Source organism: Portunus trituberculatus, chromosome 32 (assembly GCF_017591435.1).
Source record: "Portunus trituberculatus isolate SZX2019 chromosome 32, ASM1759143v1, whole genome shotgun sequence".
NCBI lineage: Eukaryota > Metazoa > Arthropoda > Malacostraca > Decapoda > Portunidae > Portunus > Portunus trituberculatus.
Genome location: NC_059286.1, coordinates 1,239,003 through 1,262,983, shown reverse-complemented (window position 1 = coordinate 1,262,983; position 23,981 = coordinate 1,239,003). Strand labels below are relative to the sequence as shown.

Genomic DNA, 23,981 nt, shown 5'->3' with positions numbered 1-23,981 from the left:
TTCCATGACATGGCTTTTGTTCACATTGAATTCCATTTCCCACTTCTTACTCCATTCCCAGATCTTATTTAGGTCTTCTTGCAGTATTTCACAATCCTCCTTTTGCTTTATAACTCTGCACAGTTTCGTATCATCCAAAACAAATTTATGTAGCTGTTCACTCCTTCTGGCATGTCGTTAATATAAATGAGGAAAAGTACTGGTGCCAATACTGACCCCTGTGGCACTCCGCTTTCTACTGCTCTCCTCTTGGACTTCATATCTTTAACTACCGTCCTTATTTCTCTCCCCCTCAAATAATCTTTTATCCATCTCAATGTGCTTCCTTTTAAGCCACCCTTCTCCTCTAACTTCCACAGTAATCATGCGTGTGGCACTTTGTCAAACGCCTATTTTAAATCCAAATAGATGCAGTCAACCCATCCCTCTCTGTGTGTGTGTGTGTGTGTGTGTGTGTGTATGTGTGTATGTGTGTTTGTATTTACCTAGTTGTAGTTTTACAGGGCCTGGGCTTTATGCTCGTGTGGCCCCGTCTCCATATCTACACTTATCCAATCTTACTTTAAAAGTGTGCACACTCTTTGCAGACACTACTTCTTCATCTAAACTGTTCCACGTCTCAATACATCTCTGCGGGAAACTATATTTTTTAATATTTCTCAGACATCTTGCCTTTCTCAGCTTTTTACTATGCGATCTTGTGCTTCGGATGTCATATTCTTCTCTCAAGATCAGTTTCTCATTATCCACTTGGTCCATTCCGTTGATCAATTTATAGACTTGTATCAGGTCTCCTCTCTCCCTTCTTTGTTCCAAGGTTGGTAGATCCATAGCCTTTAGTCTCTCCTCATATGTCATCCCTTCAACTTCTGGAACCATTCTTGTAGCCATTTTTTGTAGCCTCTCCAATTTTCTTATGTGTTTCTTTTTATGAGGGGTCCACACTACTCCTGCATATTCCAATCTAGGTCTTATTATAGTATTTATCAATTTCTTCATCATTTCTTTGTCCATGTAGTGAAATGCTACTCCAATATTCCTCAGCAAATTATATGTTTCTCTAAAAATTCTATCAATATGGCTTACTGGTTGATTGTTTTCTTCCATCGTCACTCCTAAGTCCTTTTCCTTTTTGACTTTCTCCAGTTCTACGCCATTTCCCATCTTATAGATTCCCACAGGTCGTCTTTCACTCTTTCCCATTTCCATGACATGGCTTTTATTCACATTGAATTCCATTTCCCATTTCTTACTCCATTCCCAGATCTTATTTAGGTCTTCTTGCAGTATTTCACAATCCTCCTTTTGCTTTATAACTCTGCACAGTTTCGTATCATCCGCAAACAAATTTATGTAGCTGTTCTCTCCTTCTGGCATGTCGTTAATATAAATGAGGAAAAGTATTGGTGCCAATACTGACCCCTGTGGCACTCCGCTTTCTACTGCTCTCCACTTGGACTTCATATCTTTAACTACCGTCCTTATTTCTCTCCCCCTCAAATAATTTTCTATCCATCTCAATGTGCTTCCTTTTAAGCCATCCTTCTCCTCTAACTTCCACAGTAATCTTGCGTGTGGCACTTTGTCAAACTCCTTTTTTAAATCCAAGTAGATGCAGTCAACCCATCCTCTCTCTTGTACTCTATCAACTATTCTAGAATAGAAACTCAATAAATTAGTTACACAAGACCGTCCTTTTCTAAAACCAAATTGGCTATTTGATATTAATTTGTTGTCTTCAAGGAACTCGATCCATTGTTTCTTTATTATTCTTTCACACATCTTGCATATTACACTAGTTAGTGATACCGGTCTGTAATTTAAAGGTTCTTCTTCCTTCCACTCTTATATATGGGAACCACCTCAGCTCTTTTCCATTCTACTGGCACTGTTCCATTTTCTATTGAGCATTTTATGATGTTGTATATAGGACTTGCTAGTTCTTCCCTACATTCTTTCAGTATTCTGCCTGAGACTTCATCCGGTCCCATTGCCTTCTCTTCATCCAGTTCCTTCATTAACTCTTTTATTTCAAGCTTGGTTACTTTAATCTCTTTCATATAGATTGTCTCTATTACCCTGTGGCCTCTCAAATTTGGATTCTTTAGTAAAGACCTCCTGGAATTTTTTATTTAATAGTTCTGCCATACTTTTTGGGTCTTCCACCATCTGTTCTCTCCTTTTAACCTTTCTATTGTTTCTTTTGCCTAATTTTTCCATTTATGAATCTATAGAACAATTTTGGTTGCTCCTTACATTTTTGACAATATCTTTTCAAGTTCTTTTCCTCTTCCTTCCTCACCTTAACATATTCATTTCTCGCTGCCTTGAAGTTTTCCTTGTTTGTTGGATTCCTATTTCTCCTCCACCTTTTCCATGCTCCATCTCTTTTCTCCTTTGCCCTAGCACACCTTGCATTAAACCAATCTTTCTTTCCTTCTTCTTTTGGTCTATATTTTGGGACATATTCCCTGACTCCTGTTTTGTATATTTCCAAAAATAAGTTATATTTGTCTTGCATTGTCTCTGAGTTTTCCATCTCCTCCCAGTCTACGTTTTTAAAATAGTTCTTGAGATTCTCAATATCAGCCTTTCTGTAATTTAATCGGTCTCCTTTGTATGAATCGTCTCTATCTTCCTTTCTCTCTTCTATATCTATTTCTAATATTGCATGGTCACTCTTTCCCAATGGGCACTTATATCTTATATTGTCATTAATTTGTATACCCCTTGTAAAAACTAGGTCCAATCTCGCCGGCTCGTCGTTTCCTCTGAATCTTGTGCATTCCTTTACTCTCTGGTCAATCATATTGTCCATCATTAGGTTCAAGAATCTTTCTCCCCAGGCTTCTTCCCCCATACCACTTTCATAATTTTCCCAGTCCACTTCTTTACAGTTGAAATCTCCTACTAATATCACTTTTCTCCTTTCTTTAACGATTCTCATTAGACTCCTTATTGTGTCATCTATCATGTCTTTATATTCTTGATTGGTCCATGAATTTGTTTTTGGTGGCACATATGTTACAATGATTGTTATCTCTTTTTTATTAATATGCATCTTAATATACAATACTTCTGGTTTTCCTTCCCACATTCCACTTGATTGATCACTATCTCCTTCCTTAACATTATCATGACTCCTCCTCCTCCTTTACCCACTCTGTCTCTTCTCCATACATTATACCTATTATCCAAGACTATTTTGATTTCCTCATTTAGTTTTGTTTCAGCCAGGCATACAATATCTGGATTTTCTTTCCTTATGTAATCTCTTAATTCTAATTTACTTGATAAAACCCCGTCTATGTTCGTATACATCATTTTTAGTCCTTTGCCTTTATCATTTTTAGTTAAACTTGTTCCACTTTTTTTCTCTTCCTTCTCGTTTATATACCATTTCCTTATCCTGTCTCTTAGAATTCTCCAAAAAAATGCCTTCTTCTCCTCTTCTGACCTTTCATTATTCTTTTCTCTTACTGCTGCTGCCAGTTCATTGTATCTCTTCCTTTCTTCCTCATTTCTATTTTTCTTTATATAGATATCCTTGCAGCCTTCTGTTTCTCTAAGTTTTGTTGTTCTATATAATATTTCTTCTGTTGCTGCTTGTGATTTTAGTAATATTTCAGTTGGTCTCCTTTTTCCTTCTTGATATGGTCCCATTCTGTTTATTTCTTCTACTTCCTCTTCCAAGTTCTGCCTATCTTCGTCATTAAGATTCTTCAGTAGGTCTTTGACTGATTTCATTTCTTCTTTTTCTCTTTTTGGTCTATATTTTATATTTTTTTCTTTTATTGCAAACACGACTACACTCTTCTTTTTTTCTGCAATTTCTCTAACTAGATTTTCTTTTGTCTTGAGGACTCCTATCATTTTGTTTGTCATATTTTTTTCTTTTTCTTTAAGTTGTTCTTGAATCACCTCTTGAAAATCGGCCTTATCTTTCTTATCTTGGACTCTCCATGTTTGTACTTCTTTTTTAATCACGTTCTGTACTCTTTCCTCTTCCTTGTTTACTAGATCTTTCAGCTTCTCCTTTTCTTTCTCGGCTTTACTGAGTCCTTCTTCCATCTGCTTCTTGTAGTTAGCTACTTCCTTTTTTAGTTCTTCGTTTTCCGCTCTTAGCCTAGCTTCATTTTCTTCCACTTTTCTTATCCTTTCTCTCAGTCTTATAAACTCCATTTCCTGTTCTTTATTCTCTTTCATTTCCATCTTCTCCTTTATCAGTTTATCTAGTTTACATTCAATATTGAACACTCTCTTAAGTAGTGAAGTTGACGTCGTATCGAAGCCTTCAATCGCTTCTCCCTCACCGACATAGTCATCATCAGCCCCTTCTCTATTCTCATGACTGCATTTGGATGGAATATCTTTTTCACTCATTATTCTTAATTGATTTCATGGAGAAATGAGTCCACACTACCTGCCCAGGCCACTGTAAATACTATACAACAGGTGTAGTGAAGATCAGCTGATCGTCGGAACTGCGCCAGTGCATCCGCTCTCAACCGTGTCTCTCGAATGTGTGTGTGTGTGTGTGTGTGTGTGTATATTTACCTAGTTGTATTTACCTAGTTGTAGTTTTACAGGGCCTGGGCTTTATGCTCGTGTGGTCCCGTCTCCATATCTACACTTATCCAATTTTTCTTTAAAACTATGTACACTCTTTGCTGATACCACTTCCTCACTCAAACTGTTCCAAGTCTCAACACATCTTTGCGGGAAACTAAATTTTTTAACATCTCTCAGACATCGTCCCTTCCTTAGTTTCTTACTATGCGATCTTGTGCTTCTAAAGTCATATTCTTCTCTCAGGATCAGTTTCTCATTATCCACTTCATCCATTCCGTTAATCAATTTATAAACTTGTATCAGATCCCTCTCTCTTCTCTGCTCCAAGGTTGGTAGATCCATTGCCTTTAGTCTCTCCTCATATGCCATCCCTTTAAATTCTGGAACCATTCTTGTAGCCATTTTTGTAGTCTCTCTAATTTTCTTATGTGTTTCTTTTTATGGGGAGTCCACACAACTCCTGCATATTCCAATCTAGGTCTTATTTTAGTACTTATCAATTTCTTCATCATTTCCTTGTCCATATAGTGAAATGCTACTCCAATATTCCTTAGCAAATTATACGTCTCTCTGAAAATTCTATCAATATGGCTAACCGGTTGATTATTTTCTTCCATTGTCACTCCCAAGTCCTTTTCCTTTTTTACTTTTTCTAGTTCTACTCCATCTCCCATCTTATAGATTCCCACTGGTCGTCTTTCACTTTTTCCCATTTCCATGACATGGCTTTTGTCCACATTGAATTCCATCTCCCATTTTTGCTCCATTTCCAGATCTTGTTTAAGTCTTCCTGTAGTATTTCACAATCCTCTTTTGTTTAATGACTCTGCACAGTTTCGCATCGTCCAAAACAGATTTATGTAGCTGTTCACTCCCTCTGGCATGTCATTTATATATACGAGAAAAGTATTGGTGCCAATACTGACCCCTGTGGCACTCCGCTGTCTACTGTTCTCCACTTGGACTTCATATCTTTAACTATCGTCCTTATTTCTCTCCCCTTAAGTAATTCTTCATCCATCTCAATGTGCTTCCTTTTAAGCCACCCTTCTCCTCTAACTTCCATAGTAATCTTTCATGTGGCACTTTATCAAAAGCCTTTTTTAGATCTAAATAAATACAGTCAACCCATCCCTCTCTCTCTTGTACTTTATCAACTATTCTAGAGTAGAAACTCAATAAATTTGTCACACATGACCGACCTTTTCTAAAACCAAATTGGCTATTTGATAATATTTTGTTGTCTTCAAGAAACTCGATCCATTGCTTCTTTATTACTTTTTCACACATCTTGCATATTACACTAGTTAGTGATACCGGCCTGTAATTTAAAGGTTCTTCCTTCCTTCCGCTCTTATATATGGGAACCACCTCAGCTCTTTTCCACTCCACTGGCACTGTTCCATTTTCTATTGAGCATTTTATGATGTTGTATATTGGACTTGCTAGTTCTTCCCTACATTCTTTCAGTATTCTGCCTGAGACTTCATCCGGTCCCATTGCCTTTTCCTCATCCAATTCCGTCATCAACTTTTTATTTCAAGCTTGGTTACTTTAATCTCTTTCATATAGACAGTCTCTCTATTACCCTGTGGTCTTTCAAATTTGGATTCCTTAGTAAAGACCTCATGAAATTTACTATTTAACAGTTCTGCCATACTTTTGGGTCTTCCACCATTCCGTTTTCTCCTTTTAACCTTTCTATTGTTTCTTTTTGTCTTATTTTTCCATTTATGAATCTGTAGAACAATTTTGGTTGTTCCTTACATTTTTCGACAATGTCCTTTTCATAGTTCTTTTCTTCTTCCTTTCTCACCTTAGCATATTCATTTCTTGCTGTTTTGAAGTTTTCCTTATTTTCTGGATTTCTGTTTCTTCTCCACCTTTTCCATGCTCCATCTCGTTTCTCCTTTGCCCTAGCACATCTTGCATTAAACCAATCTTTCTTTCCTTCTTCTTTAGGTCTATATTTCGGAACATATTCCTGACCCCAGTTTTGTATATTTCCAAAAATAAGTTATATTTCTCTTGAACCGTTAATGAGTTTTCCATCTCCTCCCAGTTTACGTTTTAAAATAGTTCTTGAGATTCTCAATATCAGCCTTTCTGTAATTTAATCGGTCTCCTTTGTATGATTCATCTCTATCTTCCTTTCCTTCTTCTATATCCATCTCTAATATTACATGGTCACTCTTTCCCAATGGGCACTTGTATCTTATATCATCGTTAATTGGTATATCCCTTGTAAAAAGTAGGTCTAATCTTGCCGGCTCATCGTTTCCTCTGAATCTTGTGTTTTCCTTTACTCTTTGGACCATCAAATTATCTATCATTAGGTTCAGGAATCTATCTCCCCAGGCATCTTCCCCCATACCACTTTCATAATTTTCCCAGTCTACCTCCTTACAGTTGAAATCTCCTATCAATATCACTTTTCTCCTTTCCTTAATGATTCTTGTAAGACTCCTTATTGTGTCATCTATCATGTCTCTATATTCTTGGTTAGTCCATGAGTTTGTTTTGGTGGCACATATGTTCCAATGATTGTTAACTCCTTTTGTTAATATGCATCTTAACATACAGTATTTCTGATTTTCCTTCCCCAAACTCCACTTGATTTACCACTATCTCCTTCCTTAACATCATCATGACTCCTCCTCCTCCTTTACCCACTCTGTCTCTCCTCCATATATTATACCTTTTATCTATGTCTATTTTTATTGCCTCATTTAACTTTGTTTCCACCAGGCATACAATATCTGGTTCTTCTTTCTTTATGTAATCTCTTAATTCTAATTTACTAGATAAAATCCCATCTATGTTTGTATACATCATTTTTAATCTCTTGTTCTTATCACTTTTAGTTAAACTTGCTCCATTCTTTTCTCTTCTTTCTCTTTTATATACCATTTCCTTATCCTGTCTCCTATAATTCTCCAAAAAAAATGCCTTCTTCTCCTCCTCAGACCTTTTATTATTTTTTTCTCTTGCTTCTGCCACCAGTTCATTGTGTCTCTTCCTTTCCTCCTCGTGTGTGTGTGTGTGTGTGTGTGTGTGTGTGTGTGTGTGCGCGCCCAGAACTGCACTTACAGAGAGAGAGAGAGAGAGAGAGAGAGAGTAGTAGTAGTAGTAGTAGTTGTTGTTTTATTAATAGTAGTAGTAGTAGTAGTAGTAGTTGTATTATTATTATTATTATTTGTAGTAGTAGTAGTAGTAGTAGTTGTTGTTGTAGTTGTAGTTTTTGTAGCAGCATGTGTATGCACTATGTTGAGAGAGGAGGAGGGGGCATTGAAGCAGGAAATGTTCCATGGCCTCAGGGGTAGCCCTACACCAAGGGCAGAAGGGATCACAAGACAGACGTAGGTGGTGCAAGTGAGCACTGAGCGTGGTGTGGCTCAGGTGGAGGCGGGGGGTGGCTGATGTGCCTTGTGCTTCTTCCCGTGACTGACTGACTGTGACTGTTTGAATCTTGTAACGGTGCTCATCCTCTCCATCTGTTGGAAGCGAGGTTTCCTAAAGAATTCCTCCAGCCCGCCCTTTGAACCCGTCAAATCGTCTATCCTCCCTAGAGTCCTTGGTCAGTGTTTACCTCGGGGGTTGTGTAGTGGAGAAAAGGCACCCCGGCCCCGCGCTCGTAAGTCCGGGTTATGAGTAACGAAACCCTACGGGGTCCCTAGAGACTCGAGAGCTGTTTACTTCTGAGGTACGGAAGAAGTACGTGTGTTTAGTAAACACCTATAGTGAATCCTGAAGTTTGTTGGTGTTTGGGTAGGGAACTGTGGCAAAATGGAAGAAGACCTATTGCAGTTTTTCCCTGTACGAAAATTTCCGTACATTTTTCAGAGTTCACATATCACTCATACAGGCCTTACCTCCCACCCCAAAACCTCCCATTCCCCCCATGGGTCCCCAAGGTTGTTGGGCTGGGGAGGGATAACAAAAGAGCCTTATTATGAGGAAGTGCTATTGGTAAGACTTATCCCCTCTTTTCCTGAGGTCAATACTTAAAGTTAAATAAAATTAAGATTGCCGAAAATTATATATATATATATATATATATATATATATATATATATATATATATATTATTTATTTATTTATTTATTTATTTATATATATATATATATATATATATATATATATATATATATATATATATATATATATATATATATATATATATATATATATATATATATATATATATATATATATATATATATATATATATATATATATATATATATATATATATATATATATATATATATATATATATATATGGGAACGTGATAAAAAAAAAAAAAAAAAAAAAAAAAAAATTGGAAATATTAAGCACACATGAGCTTCTTGTTGTTGTTGTGATGGCTGCCATCTTGGTAAAAAGTACATAATAGGACCTCCCCCTTTTCCCCCATCCTCCCCACCTGCTCCAGCAAGCTTGGGGGACTGTGGGGAGTCGGGGGTTTTAGGGGGGGAGGCAAAAGAGAAGAGATATGGCGATCTGAAATAAATTCTAGGGACAAAAACAGCCGTTTTTTTAAGGAAAACATTTGGAACTAACTAACCACAAAACCAAGCCACGCCAAACCAAACCAGACCAAACCTGACCTAACTCAACAAAACCTAACCAAACAGGGAGTGTTGTGTAGGTAAGGTTTATTTTGGTAAGGATGCTAATGGTATGATCAAGATGAAGAACATAGCAGCCATTACAACAACACTAGCAGGGCTGCACAATTTTTCATAGTATTTACCAACCTTTCTTATTTTTATTTCTGGTAATTATTCATTATATGTTTGCATTCTTTCCACCCCCTCCCACCACCCACCAACCAATGTTCTGAGTTAAAATAACTTATCTTAGTCTAAGGGCTTACACCTGCTGGGACTCCCCTCTAAGACCTAGACCTTACCTAGCTTAACGAAATGCATAAATAGTTAAACCACTGTGCTCAGAAAGTTTTGAATTTTTGCCACCCTCCCAAGTGCTATTACAGACATACTGCATGCCTGACACACAATTTGTCTAAGTTTATGGCAAAGATATTGACCCTTCCAAATGATATGCGAGTTCCATGCTTGTATCTGATGTGGTGGTATTATAAAGATTTACTAAAAACTTTTGATTTTTTAGCAAGTTTCTGGAAGTTGATATATTGCATGATATTCTGTAATTTTTATTTTACCTGATATGTAAATATTAACCTTGGTAGAAGAGGCTAAAGTTATCTCCATATGATGCAAAAATCATAAGCAGATTGATAACTCGGTTAGTATTTTATATAACTGCCGAGTCCCATAATTGTGAGTTGACACTTGCCAGTAACGTTTTTCTCTATATTGCCACATTGGGCAAGTGAGAATACCTCTCTCTCTCTCTCTCTCTCTCTCTCTCTCTCTCTCTCTCTCTCTCTCTCTCTCTCTCTCTCTCTGTCCTGATGAGATTTTATATTTTTTATGTTACTAGATGGTAATTCTCTCTCTCTCTCTCTCTCTCTCTCTCTCTCTCTCTCTCTCTCTCTCTCTCTCTCTCTCATCACAAAGTCACCGGACAGGTATTGCTTGCTCAATGTAGTAAAACTGAAAGAAGATGCATATGATTGGCAAGTCACACTGGTAGGACATGGTTCTAGTCAGTGACCACAAAGACCACCCATCCCCACTAGATGAGCATTTATAGTTTATGTAGGAGAGAAGGCTAGCCAAGGGCAACACAATGTTAAAAAAAAAAAAAGACCCTCTTGAGCACTGGTTCTCTAAAAAATAAGTAAAGGGTTAGCCAAAATCAAGGAGCACATGTCATGATACCTCTCTCTTAAAAGAAGTCAAGTCATAGGAAGACAGAAATACAGAAGCAGGTAGGGAGTCCCAGAGTTTGCCAGTGAAAGGTATGAATGATTGAGAGTACTGGTTAACTCTTGCATTAGAGAGTTGGACAGAATAGGGATGAGAGGAAAAAGAAAGCCTTGTGCAGCGAGGCCGCAGGAGAAGGGGAGCCATGCCATTAGCAAGACCAGTAGAACAGTTAGCATGAAAATAGCGATAAAAAATAGAGAGAAAAGAAATTCAACATTTCGACGATGAGAAAGAGGCTGATGACAGTCAGTCAAAGGAGGTGTGTTGATGAGACGAAAAGCTTTGGATTCCAACTTGTCTAATAAAACTGTGTGAGTGGAACCCACCCAAACATGTGAAGATTACTCCATACAGGGGCGCATAAGGCCTTTGTACAGAATAAGCAGTTGGAGGGGGAAGAAAAACTGGCGGAGATGTCATAGTACTCCTAACTTCATAGAAGCTGCTTTAGCAAGAGATGAGATATGAAGTTTCCAATTAAGATTATGAGTAAAGGACAGACCGAAGATATTCAGTGTGGAAGAGGGAGACAGTTGAGTGTCATTGAAGAAGAGGTGATAGATGTCTGGAAGGTTATATGGAGTTGATAGATGGAGGAATTGAGTTTTTGAGACATTGAAAAGTACTAGATTTTCTCTGCCCCAATCCAAAATCTTAGAAAGATCAGAAGTCAGGCATTCTGTGGCGTCCCTGCATGATCTCCTGACTTCCTGAAGGGTTGGTCGTCTCTGAAAGGACATGGAAAGATGTAGCGTAGGAGTGGATAGGGCAAGAAGTTTGGTCAAGAAGACCATTAAAAAACAATAGAAAAAGAGTAGGTGACAGGACAAAATTCTGAGGAACACCATTATTAATAGACTTGGGAGAAGAACAGTGGTTGTCTATCACAGCAGCAATAGAACAATTGGAAAGAAAACTTGAGATAAAGTTGCAGGAGAAGGATAGAAACTGTAAGAGGGCAATCTGGAAATGAAAGCTTTATGCCAGAGTCTATCAAAAGCTTTTGATATGTTTAATGCGACAGCAAAAGTTTCACCGAAATCTCTAAAAGAGGATGACCAAGACTCATTAGGGAACACCAGAAAGATCACCAGTAGAGTGACCTTGATGGAAGCTATACTGGGGATCAGATAGAAGATTGTGAAGTAACAGATATTTAATAATCTTCCTATTCAGGACAGATTCAAAAACTTTAGAAAAGCAAGAGATTAAAGCTATAGGACAGTAGTTTGAGGGATTAGAACGGCCACCCTTTTTTAGGAACAGGCTGAATGTAGGCAAACTTCCAGCAAGAAGGAAAGGTAGAAGTTGATAGACAAAGTTGAAAGAATTTGACCAGGCAAGGTGCAAGCACAAAAGCACAGTTTTTGAGAACAATAAGAGGGACCCTATCAGGTCCATAAGCCTTCCGAGGGTATAGGCCAGCAAGGGCATGGAAAACTTCATTACAAAAAATTTTGATTGAAGACATGAAATACTCGGAGGAGGAGAGGGAGGGACAAGCTCAGAATCATCCAAGGTGGAGTTGTTAACAAAGTTTTGAGAGAAGAGTTCAGCTTTAGAGACAAGAGATGGTAGTGGTAGTGGTGCCATCAGGACCAGGACAAGACGGAAAGTTCCCAAGAAATCGTACCTCACTCTGGCAGAATGCTCACCGAGCCTGCAGGAAGAGGACCTCTTCATCCAATACAATTTCAGTGGGGAAAAATGCTCTGACAATTTTGACTTTCCCAAAAACTTAAATAGTTTAGTATATCATTCAATATACCTATTTTGAGGAAGATTGTGTCTCTGGCAGTTAAAATTCACTAAAATATATCTATGGGGAGCTCTTGGTAGAGAAAGAAGTCATTTATAAAGTGGTTGCTGATCGTGACGGATGTCATTCCCTGCTGCTCTCTGCTCTGAGCGCTGTGCGCGGTGAGGTGTATAACTACAGTACACATTTATTACCACTTATCAAATAACCATAGCTGGTGACAACCAGCAGCTGGCTGCTTCATAGTGTCACACTTTTGCATAAGAATAAAGCATCAGCAAAACATTCCATATTTACCAAGTTATAAAGGCCCTATAATACACAAATAGGTAAATACACACACTTGCTGTCGCCGAGAGAGGACGGCTCGTCTCCGGCTGCAGACGGGAAGAAGTGAAAATACCTATGGTGTTACAGGGCCTGGGTACCTCTGAGTTAGTGTCCTGTTGATGTCCTACTGTCGCATAGTGTTGAAAGTGAGGGATATAGAAAGTGGTCCCTGAGAGGAGAGTGTGGGCGGTGATTGTTTTGGCCGTAATCAGCTGACAATAACAAACATGGCGGCTACTCCTAGACAACCCAAGGATTTTGAAGGTTTTATAACTACTCCAAGAGGACTGGAGAAATTAGATATGGATGCAAGAATCCAGGCACTGGAAAGTAAGTTCCTAAATATTTTGTCCATAAAAGAAAAACTGGATAGAGTTATAGCCGAGAATGATTCATTCAAAAAAGAGATCTATTTGTTAACGGTAGCGAATAAAGAGCTATTGAAGGAAAAAGTAGAGATGGAGAAGGAAAACCAACAACTATGGAAACAATGTGAAGAGATGAAGGCTAAACTCCTAGAAATGGAAATGAAAATATCCGAAGGGGACTTGAGGAAGGAGGAATGCCTTAATCTAATTGATGGTAGGATGAAAGAAATGAACCATGAACATCAGGAGGTACAAAGGTCCTTTAGGGAGATAGTGAAAAAGCAGGAAGAGGAAAATAAAGTGATTACACAGAGTGAAATGGTAAAGGCACTAAAGGAAAATGAGTATGTGGTGAGAGATATTGCTGAAAAGAAAAAATGTGTGATCATTACAGGATTGAGGGAGGAAGCTAACAGAAAATAGCAGGATAGGAGGAATAAAGAAAATGACAGGATTAAATCTTTACTGAATAAGATCTCTGTGGAGGAAGTGGACCTATATGCTGAGGTAGAAGAAAGTGTGAGATTGGGAGCTTTTGAGGAAGGCAAGAATAGACCGTTAAAATTGAAATTAAAGTCTCAGGTGGCAGCTGAGGCCTTGTTGAGGAGGGCTTGGAAACTTAAGGATTCTGAAGAAACCAAAACAATTTACATAAGAAGAAATATGTCACTGGACGAGTGAATTAAAATGAAAGAGCTTGCAACTGAAGTGAAAGAGAGGAATGACGAAAGAACAGAGGAGGAAAAGAACAAGTTATTTTGGAGGATGAGAAATGGGAGGCTAAAGAAGTGGTGGATAAAACAGATAGAATAGACATTACATGGAAGAAAGAGACTAGGAATGGAATACAAGTGACTTTCATGAATATAGATGGATTTCTGTCTAAGAGGCTAAAATGTATGGATTACCTAAGAAATAATGAACCGGACATAATGTGTGTAGTGGAAACAAAGCTAAGGCCTGAAATAAAGCTAGACTGGTTTGTTGTAAAACACTACAAAGTATGGAGAAATGATAGAAAAAATAAAGGAGGTGGTGGTATAATGGTTCTTACTAAGGAAGTTCTGATAGTGAAAGTGGTGAACTATAGTAAGAGAAATGAGGAAGTGATAAGTATGCTTATAACAGATGGCAAGAGGGACATTAACCCGTAAGAGGTCAGCACTGATTTACCTCTGAATACTCATCCAGGTCACCAAAAATTCCACTTTCTTTTTTTATTCCATAAAACTCAAAATGGGCATAGAAAAGTGAAAATAAGAGTTAAAGTTCGAAATTGCCATTTTTAATGTCCACCTGGAGCTTTAAATTTACCTCACTTAGTGATGCTGCCAGACGTTACAACTTCTGAATGAGACTTTTTTTTAATCGTTTTATCGATATTTTTCTCCTACGAGATATGTGTATAATGGTTACATATTCATAAATTAACCCATGTTTTATGAAATGAAAAATACAAAAAAATATTTGTAAATACTGTAAATATAATGTAAAAAATAATTTGCTCAGTTTACCACAAAATATTGTTTATTATTTTTTCTTTCAGTATCTAAGCTTTTTAGTATTGCAGCAGGGTGTGATATTCTTCAAAACAAGGCTCAATGCATAGAGCTACATCACATTCATGACAGTAATACCAAATGTCGCTGTTTTTGGGGTCACGCTAAGGCGGTAGGGAGGGGTGGGGGAAGGGGGATGACTAATCCATATCAGAATGACGGGAAACTGTGCTGATATATGCTAGACACTTCAAAGAATATAAATCTTGAAGCTGGAGGGAATTTCAAACGCATGGAAACCGAGAGAGGGGCGAACGTACTTTTACGTGATTGACCACAGATAGTAAGCAAAGATTACACGTACATGTACGTGGTTGACCTCTTAAGGGTTAATATTATAATAGTATACATACCACCCAGAACCAATGCTTGGGAATATGAACAGTACCAAATGGTGATGAGAAATACTCTAGACAGAATGAAGCAGAAAGGATAGAGTGATGATAGTCGGAGACTTTAATTGTAAAGAAATAGTGTGGGAAGACTACAAAGTGGTGAACGGTGGTGAGTGGGCAGAGGAATTGTTAAAGGTAGCAACAAATAACTTAATGACACAGTGGGTGAGATCACCAACAAGGTGCAGGGGACAAGATGTTACAGCAAGGTTGGATTTGGTATTTACCAGGGGCATCTCTCTAAAAGAGGAAATTGAACATATATGTCCCTTGGGGAGAAACGATCATGATGTCCTAAGCTTTGAGCTGGATGCGGAATTAAGCACAAATAAGATTGTGGAACGCAGGGAGGAAAAATTAAATTATATTATGGCAAATTATAACCATATAAGGGAGTTCTTTAATGAAATTGACTGGTCCGTGGTATACCAGGAAAGGGATATGCAATTGAAATACGATAAATTTATGGATTTGTATAACTCTGCTGTGAAAAAGTTTGTGCCATATTACAGAAAGAGGACTTTAAATAATAAACAGTGGTTTAATAGAAATTGTGAAGAAGCTAAAAAGAACAAAGAAAAGGCATGGAAAAAACTTAAGAAAAACAGTGATGTATTATCAAAAGAAGTTTACAAAACAGCAAGGAATAGATATGTTGAAGTAAGGAGAACAGCACAGAAGGAATATGAACAGAGGGTGGTGGAAAACAGTGATAGTGACCCAAAAATGTTTTACAAATTCATAAATGGAAAACTAAATATAAGGGAGGCAATAGTAAAGGTAAAAAATGGGGAAGAAGTATATGAGGATGCTGGAGATATACTTGAAATTTTGAACGACAACTTTTGCAAAGTGTTTACAAAGGAGGAGCATTTTATGGGAAGAAGGCCTACGGAAATAAAGCAAATGCAGGACATCATGGTTACTAAGGAAGATGTAAGAAAAATTATAAGCAATCTGGATATTAATAAATCAATGGGGCCTGATGGCATATCTGGGAGATTGCTAAATGAATGTAAGGATCAATTGTTGAACCCCGTATTTGATATTGTGGAAACCTCCATACGAACAGGATTAGTCTCGAAAGAGTGGAAAAGAGCAAGAGCTGACATTGTGCCTATATATAAGAATGGTAGTAGAATGGAACCGCTAAATTATAGACTAGTATCGTTGACTAGTATATTGCGCAAGGTATGTGAAGAAGTAATTAAAGCTAAGTGGAGTGAGTATCTAGAAAGTGAAAACATTCTGAGTGAAAGACAGTTTGGTTTCAGAAAAGGAAGATCGTGCGTATCCAATTTATTATGTTTTTATTCAAGAGTGACTGACATACTACAACATAGAGAGGATGGGTGGATGTTATCTACCTGGACTTGAGAAAGGCCTTTAATAAAGTACCACACAATAGACTGATGTGGAAACTAAAGAAGATTGGAGGAGTAAATGACAAACTAGCAAAATGGATGGAAAATTACTTAGTGGGAAGAGAAATGAGAACAGTGGTGAGAGGAAGGAAGTCCGAGTGAAAGAAGGTAACCAGTGGAGTTCCACAAGGGTCAGTGCTTGGTCCCATCATGTTTTTTATTTATGTTAATGATATGCCAGTAGGAATTGACAGTTACATGAATAGGTTTGTGGACGATACTAGAATTATGAGGAGAGTAAGGAATGTGGAAGATTGTAACAAGTTACAGGAAGATCTTGATAAAATATATGAGTGGAGTAAAGAGTGGCAGATGGAATTTAATATAGACAAGACCCAAGTTATGAAAATGGGAAAAAGTAGATACAGACCAAACTGGGATTACAGGCTGGGTGATGAGAAAATTAAAGAGACCAATGAGGAAAAAGACTTAGGAGTAATCGTGCAAAACACTTTGTCACCGGAGAAACACATTAACAAGATTTTTGAAAACATATAACATGCTTCAAAATATTGGCCTTGCATTCCACTACCTAGATGAAGGAATGATGAAGAAGATATTATGTACCTTAATAAGACCCCAGTTAGAATATGCAGCTTGTGTCTGGTCACCGCATATGAAGAAAAATGTGAAGAAGGTAGAAAGGGTACAGAGGCTGGCAACAAGGATGGTACCAGGACTCAGGAGTTAGACTATGAGGAAAGACTGAGGAAGCTGGGTCTGACCACATTAGAAGAGAGAAGAACAAGAGGAGACATGATAACTATGTATAAATTGGTGAACAAGATTGACATACTGGACAGAGAGTTGATAAAGGTGACCACAAGTAATCATCTCCGAGGACATGGAAAAAAGCTAATAAAAGACATCTGTCTAAATGATGTGAGAAAATACAGTTTCCCGCATCGTAACATTGATAAGTGGAATAAACTGAGCAGTGATGTCGTTGATGTGGTGTGTGTCAATCAGATGAAAGAGAGATATGACAGGAATGGACAAGGAGACAGGGCAAAGAGAGCTTAGCTCGGGCCTTGTAATACACAAATAGGTAAATACACACACACACACACGACCCGTGGGAATCTATACGATGGGAGATGGAGTAGAACTGGAGAAAGTAAAAAAGGAAAAGGACTTAGGAGTGATGATGGAAGAAAACAATCAACCGGTAAGCCATATAATTTGCTAAGGAAATTTCACTACATGGGCAAAGAAATGATGAAGAAATTGATAAGTACTATAATAAGACCCAGATTGGAATATGCAGGATTAGTGTGGACCCCTCATAAAAAGTAACGCATAAGGAAGTTGGAGAGACTACAATAAATGGCTACAAGAATGGTTCCAGAATTTGAAGGGATGACATATGAGGAGAGACTAAAGCCTATGGATCTACCAATCATGGAACAAAGAAGGGAGAGTGGACATCTGATACAAGTTAATAAATTGATCAATGGAATGGACCAAGCAGATAATGAGAAACTGATCATGAGAGAAGAATATGACATTTGAAGCACAAGATCGCATAGTAAAAAGCCGAGAAAAGGAAGATGTCTGAGAGATGTTGAAAAATATAGTTTCCTGCAAAGATATATTGAGACGTAGAACAGTTTAAATGAAGAAGTAGGGTCTGCAACAAGTGTGCATACTTTTAAAGTAAGATTGGATAAGTGTAGATATGGAGACGGGGCCACACAAGCATAAAGCCCAGGCCCTGTAAAACTACAACTAGGTAAATACACTCACACACAGAGACAGAGTGGGCAAAAGAGGAGGAGGAGTCGTGATGATGTTAAGAGAAGAGATGGTGGTAAATCAAGTGGAGTTTGGGGAAGGAAAATCAGAAATACTGTATATTAAGATACATATTAATAAAAAGGAGTTAACAATCATTGGAACATATGTGCCACCAAAAACAAATTCATGGACCAATCTAGAATATAAAAACATGATAAATGACACAATAAGGAGAAAAGTTATATTAGTAGATTTCAACTGTAAGGAGGTGAACTGGGAAAATTATGAAAGTGGTATGGGGGAAGAAGCCTGGGGAGATAGATTCCTGAACCTAATGATAGATAATATGATGGTCCAAAGAGTAAAGAAAAACACAAGATTCAGAGGAAACGATGAGCCGGCGAGATTGAACCTAGTTTTTGCAAGGGATATACAAATGAACGATGATATAAGACTTAAGTGCCCATTGGGAAAGAGTGACCATGTAATATTAGAAATGGATATAGAAGAGGGAAAGGAAGATAGTGACGAATCATACAAAGGAGACCGATTAAATTACAGAAAGGCTGATATTGAGAACCTCAAGAGCTATTTTAAAAAACGTAAACTGGCAGGAGATGGAAAACTCAAGAGACGGTGCAAGAGAAGTATAACTTATTTTTGGAAATATACAAAATAGGAGTCAGGGAATATGTCCCGAAATATAGACATAAAGAAGAAGGAAAAAAAGATTGGTTTAATGCAATGTGTGCTAAGGCAAAGGAGAAAAGAGATGGAGCATGGAAAAGGTGGAGAAGAAACAGATATCCAGAAAATAAGGAAAACATCAAAACAGCAAGAAATAAATATGCTAAGGTGAGAAAGGAAGAAGAAAGGAACTATGAAAAGGACATTGTCGAAAAATGTAAGGAACAACCGAAATTATTCTACAGATTCATAAATGGAAAAATAAGGCAAAAGGAAACAATAAAAAGGTTAAAAGGAGAGAACGGGATGATGAAAGACCCAAAAAGTATGGCAGAACAGTTAAATAGTAAATTTCAGGTCTTTACTAAGGAATCCAAATTTGAAAGACCACAGGAAAATAGAGAGACTGTCCATATGAAAGAGATTAAAGTAACCAAGCTTGAAATAAAAGAGTTGATGACGAAATTAGATGAGGAGAAGGCAATGGGACCGGATGAAGTCTCAGGCAGAATATTAAAAGAATGTAGAGAAGAACTAGCAAGTCCTATATACATCATAAAATGCTCAATAGAAAATGGAACAGTACCAGCAGAATGGAAAAGAGCTGAGGTGGTTCCCATATATAAGAGAGGAAGGAAGAAAGAACCTTTAAATTACAGACCGGTATCACTAACTAGTGTAATATGCAAGATGTGTGAAAGAGTAATAAAGAAACAATGGATTGAGTTTCTTGAAGATAAATTATTATCAAACAGCCAATATGGTTTTAGAAAAGGTCGGTCATGTGTAACAAATTTATTGAGTTTCTACTCTAGAATAGTTGATAAAGTACAAGAGACGGAGGGATGGATTGACTGTATTTATTTAGATTTAAAAAAGGAGTTTGATAAAGTGCCACATGAAAGATTATTATGGAAGTTAGAGGAGAAGGATGGCTTAAAAGGAAGCACACTGAGATGGAAAATTACTTGAGGGTGAGAGAAATAAGGACGGTAGTTAAAGACATGAAGTCCAAGTGGAGAGCAGTAGAAAGCGGAGTGCCATAGGGGTCAGTATTGGCGCCAATACTTTTTCTCATATATATAAATGACATGCCAGAGGGAGTGAACAGCTACATAAACCTGTTTGTGGACGATGAAAACTGTGCAGAGTCACATAACAAAAAGAGGATTGTGAAATACTGCAAGAAGACTTAAACAAAATCTGGAAATGGAGTAAAAAATGGGAGATGGAATTCAATGTGAACAAAAGCCATGTCATGGAAATGGGAAAAAATTAAAGACGACCAGTGGGAATCTATAAGATGGGAGATGGAGTAGAACTAGAAAAAGTAAAAAAGGAAAAGGACTTGGGAGTGGTGATGGAAGAAAACAATCAACTGGTAAGCCATATTGATAAAATTTTCAGAGAGACATAATTTGCTAAGGAATATTGGATTAGCATGTCACTATATGGACAAAGAAATGATGAAGAAATTGATAAGTACTAAAATAAGACCTAGATTGGAATATATAGGAGTTGTGTGGACATCCCCATAAAAAGAAACACATAAGGAAATTGGAGAGAATACAAAAAATGGCTACAAGAATGGTTCCAGAATTTAAAGAGATGACATATTAGGAGAGACTAAAAGCTATGGATCTACCAACCCTGGAACAGAGAAGAGAGAGAGATGTGATACAAGTTTATAAATTGATTAACGGAATGGATCAAGTGGATAATGAGAAACTAATCCTGAGAGAAGAATATGACTTTAGAAGCACGAGATCGCATAGTAAGAAACTGAGGAAGGGAAGATGTCTGAGAGATGTTAAAAAATATAGTTTCCCGCAAAGATGTGTTGAGACTTGGAACAGTTTGAATGAGGAAGTGACGTCAGCAATGAGTGTGCATCGTTTTAAAGAGAAATTGGATAAGTGTAAATATGGAGCCACACAAGCATAAAGCCCAGGCCCTGTAAAACTATAACTAGGTAAATACACACACACACACACACACACACACACACACACACACAAAATTTGTTTGCAGACGATACGAAACTGTGCAGAATTATAAAGCAAAAGGATGATTGTGAAATACTGCAAGAAGACCTAAATAAGATCTGGGAATGGAGTAAGAAGTGGGAAATGGAATTCAATGTGAACAAAAGCCATGTCATGGAAATGGGAAAGAGTGAAAGACGACCTGTGGGAATCTATAAGATGGGAGATGGAGTAGAACTGGAGAAAGTAAAAAAGGAAAAGGACTTAGGAGTGACGATGGAAGAAAACAATCAACCAGTAAGCCATATTGATAGAATTTTTAGAGAAACATATAATTTGCTAAGGAATATTGGAGTAGCATTTCACCACATGGACAAAGAAATGATGAAGAAATTGATAAGTACTATAATAAGACCCAGATTGGAATATGCAGGAGCAGTGTGGACCCCTCACAAAAAGAAACACATAAGGAAATTGGAGAGGCTACAAAGAATAGCTACAAGAATGGTTCCAGAATTTGAAGGGATGACATATGAGGAGAGACTAAAGGCTATGGATCTACCAACCCTGGAACAAAGAAGGGAGAGAGGAGACCTGATACAAGTTTATAAATTGATCAACGGAATGGACCAAGTGGATAATGAGAAACTGATCCTGAGAGAAGAATATGACATCCGAAGCACAAGATCGCATAGTAAAAAGCTGAGAAAAGGAAGATGTCCGAGAAATATTAAAAAATATAGTTTCCCGCAGAGATGTATTGAGACATGGAACAGTTTATATGAAAAAGTAGTGTCTGCAACGAGTGTGCACACTTTTAAAGTAAGATTGGATAAGTATAGATATGGAGACAGGGCCACACGAGCATAAAGCCCAGGCCCTGTAAAACTACAACTAGGTAAATACAACTAGGTAAATACACACAAGAATGGTTCCAGAATTTAAAGGGATGACATATGAGGAGAGACTAAAGGCTATGGATCTACCAACCTTGGAGCAGAGAAGAGAGAGAGGGGATCTGATACAAGTTTATAAATTGATTAACGGAATGGATGAAGTGGATAATGAGAAACTGATCCTGAGAGAAGAATAAGACTTTAGAAGCACAAGATCGCATAGTAAGAAAGTAAGGAAGAGACGATGTCTGAGAGATGTTAAAAAATTTAGTTTCTCGCAAAAATGTGTTGAGACTTGGAACAGTTTGAGTGAGGAAGTGGTGTCAGCAAAGAGTGTACATAGTTTTAAAGAAAAATTGGATAAGTGTAGATATGGAGATGGGACTATACGAGCATAAAGCCCAGGCCCTGTTGTTACGTTCACCGGTTAAACTAGTAAGATTGGCATCAGGGAGCCGGTGAACAATAACAATAAAAAAAAATACTGCAGGTTCAACTGGTGAGGTAATGCAAAGGGGGCACTTTAAAAAGCCATTTTAATAACCCATAATGATATTGACACAGATAGATATAACATGAAACATGAAACACAGATATATAACATGAAACACAGGAAAATGACATACACATATACATATAACACAGTAATAAATACAACAATAAAGAACCCAACTTAATACCTAACAATAATCCTAATCCTACATAGAGGCTATGTGGAAAACACGGGACGAGGGGAAGTGATACTTATGCGGTGTCGAAGTGGGGAAGTGCTGGGTGATGGTTGATCCCACGGTAGACCCAAGAGGCGTTGTGTTCACTGGTTGAGGCCTGGACCTCAACTTGCTTTTCAGAAAGCCAAGAGCTGGCTCAACACTTCTGGTTGAGTCGAATGGGGCCGCATGAATCCAACTTCGGGACAGTAGCGGGGCTTCATGAAACGGTGACGTGGAGGGTTCATGAGACGGTGGCGTGGAAGGTTCACGAGACGGTGACGTGGAAGGTGAGGCGGAGAGGTGGCGAACGAGGTAACAAGCGGAGGAGGTGATGGTAGTGGAGTATGTTATGGGCGGGCTGTAACATTTCACCTCCCCTAAGACCTCCGTAATGGGCTCATGAAGGTGGTGAGACGGGAGATCTTGATAAGGCGTCGGCGATGATGTTGTCCACCCCCTTGATATGGTGTACTTCCAAATTGAAGGGTTGCGTTAACAAGGCCCACCTAAGAATGCGTTGGTTTCGGTTCTTCATGGCGTGAAGAAAGGCCAGAGGATTGTGATCGGTGAAGACCTTCGTAGTTTGAGGACCAGGATGAAGATAGCACTCAAAACGTTGGAGCGCCAGGACGAGTGCCAGAGCCTCCTTCACGATGGTGGAATAGTTGAGTTGATGTTTCTTCAGCTTGGTGGAGTGATAGGCGATGGGATGGAGGATGCCGCTTGTGGGGTCCGTTTGTAGTAAGACAGCACCCACTCCAACTCCACTCGCGTCCACTTGTAGATGGAAGGGGCGGGAGTGATCCGGCGTCCAGACCACTGGTTCCGAGGAGAGGAACGCCTTGAGGTGTTGGAAGGCTTGGTCACAGGTCGGGGTCCAGTGGAATGGGATAGAAGTGCTGATAAGTTCCGTCAGGGGGACGGCCAGGGTGGAGAAGTTCTTATAGAAGCATCTGTAGAAACCAGCCATCCTCAAGAACCTCATGAGAGCTTTCCGGATGGCAGGGACAGGGAAGCCAAGAATGGCCTCTACGTTAGCTCTCTTCTGGCGAACCTTGCCGTTCCCCACCACATGTCCCAGGTAGACCACCGTAGACTTCCCGAAGGTGGACTTGGCCAGGTTGATTGTAAGCCCGGCTTCCTGCAACCGACCCATCAGCCTCCGAAGACAGGTCAGATGTGTCGCCCAGTCGTCCGCAGTCACCACCAGGTCGTCCAGATATGCAGATGTTCCCTCCAAGTCCTGGGTGATGTAATTTATAGCCCTCTGGAAGGTGGCGGGAGCATTAGACAAGCCAAAGGGCATCACTGTGTATTGGTATAGTCCGAAGGGGGTGATGAAGGCGGATATTATTCGGGCCTCGTCCGAGAGGAATCTGGTAGTAACCTTTAAGTAAGTCTATAGTGGTTACAAATTTGGCTACTCCTATACTATCTATAAGGTTCTCTATCAAGGGCAATGGGTAGGAGTCTGGCACCGTCACTTTATTTAATTTCCTGTAGTCGGTGCAAAATCGACTACTACCATCTGGCTTAGATGTTAACAGGCAGGGAGAAGCCCAGGGAGATATACTAGGTTCTGCAAGGTGATGACAGAGCAGATAGTCTACCTCTTTTTTCATCAAGTCTCTTTTAATGGGTGAAATGCGATAGGCTGGTTGTCTTATAGGCTTGATGTCATTAGATATTAATGTTGT

The 23,981-nt window shown here is 38.5% G+C and overlaps 1 protein-coding gene across 5 annotated transcripts in view; it reads left to right on the top strand.

The window, feature by feature from the left end:
• The first annotated feature begins 7,919 nt into the window (after nt 1-7,919).
• Nucleotides 7,920-23,981, top strand: part of LOC123512014 (dual specificity protein phosphatase 23-like) — an 85,621-nt gene continuing 69,559 nt past the window's right edge. The window contains exons 1-2 of one of the 5 annotated variants that reach the window (XM_045268138.1): nt 7,920-8,275; nt 8,416-8,541. The gene's annotated coding sequence lies outside the window, so the exon portion shown is untranslated. Of the gene's footprint in view, nt 8,287-8,415; nt 8,542-23,981 lie in introns of all 5 variants that reach the window. The other 4 variants (XM_045268140.1, XM_045268139.1, XM_045268137.1 and 1 more) reach the window with 4 other exon arrangements.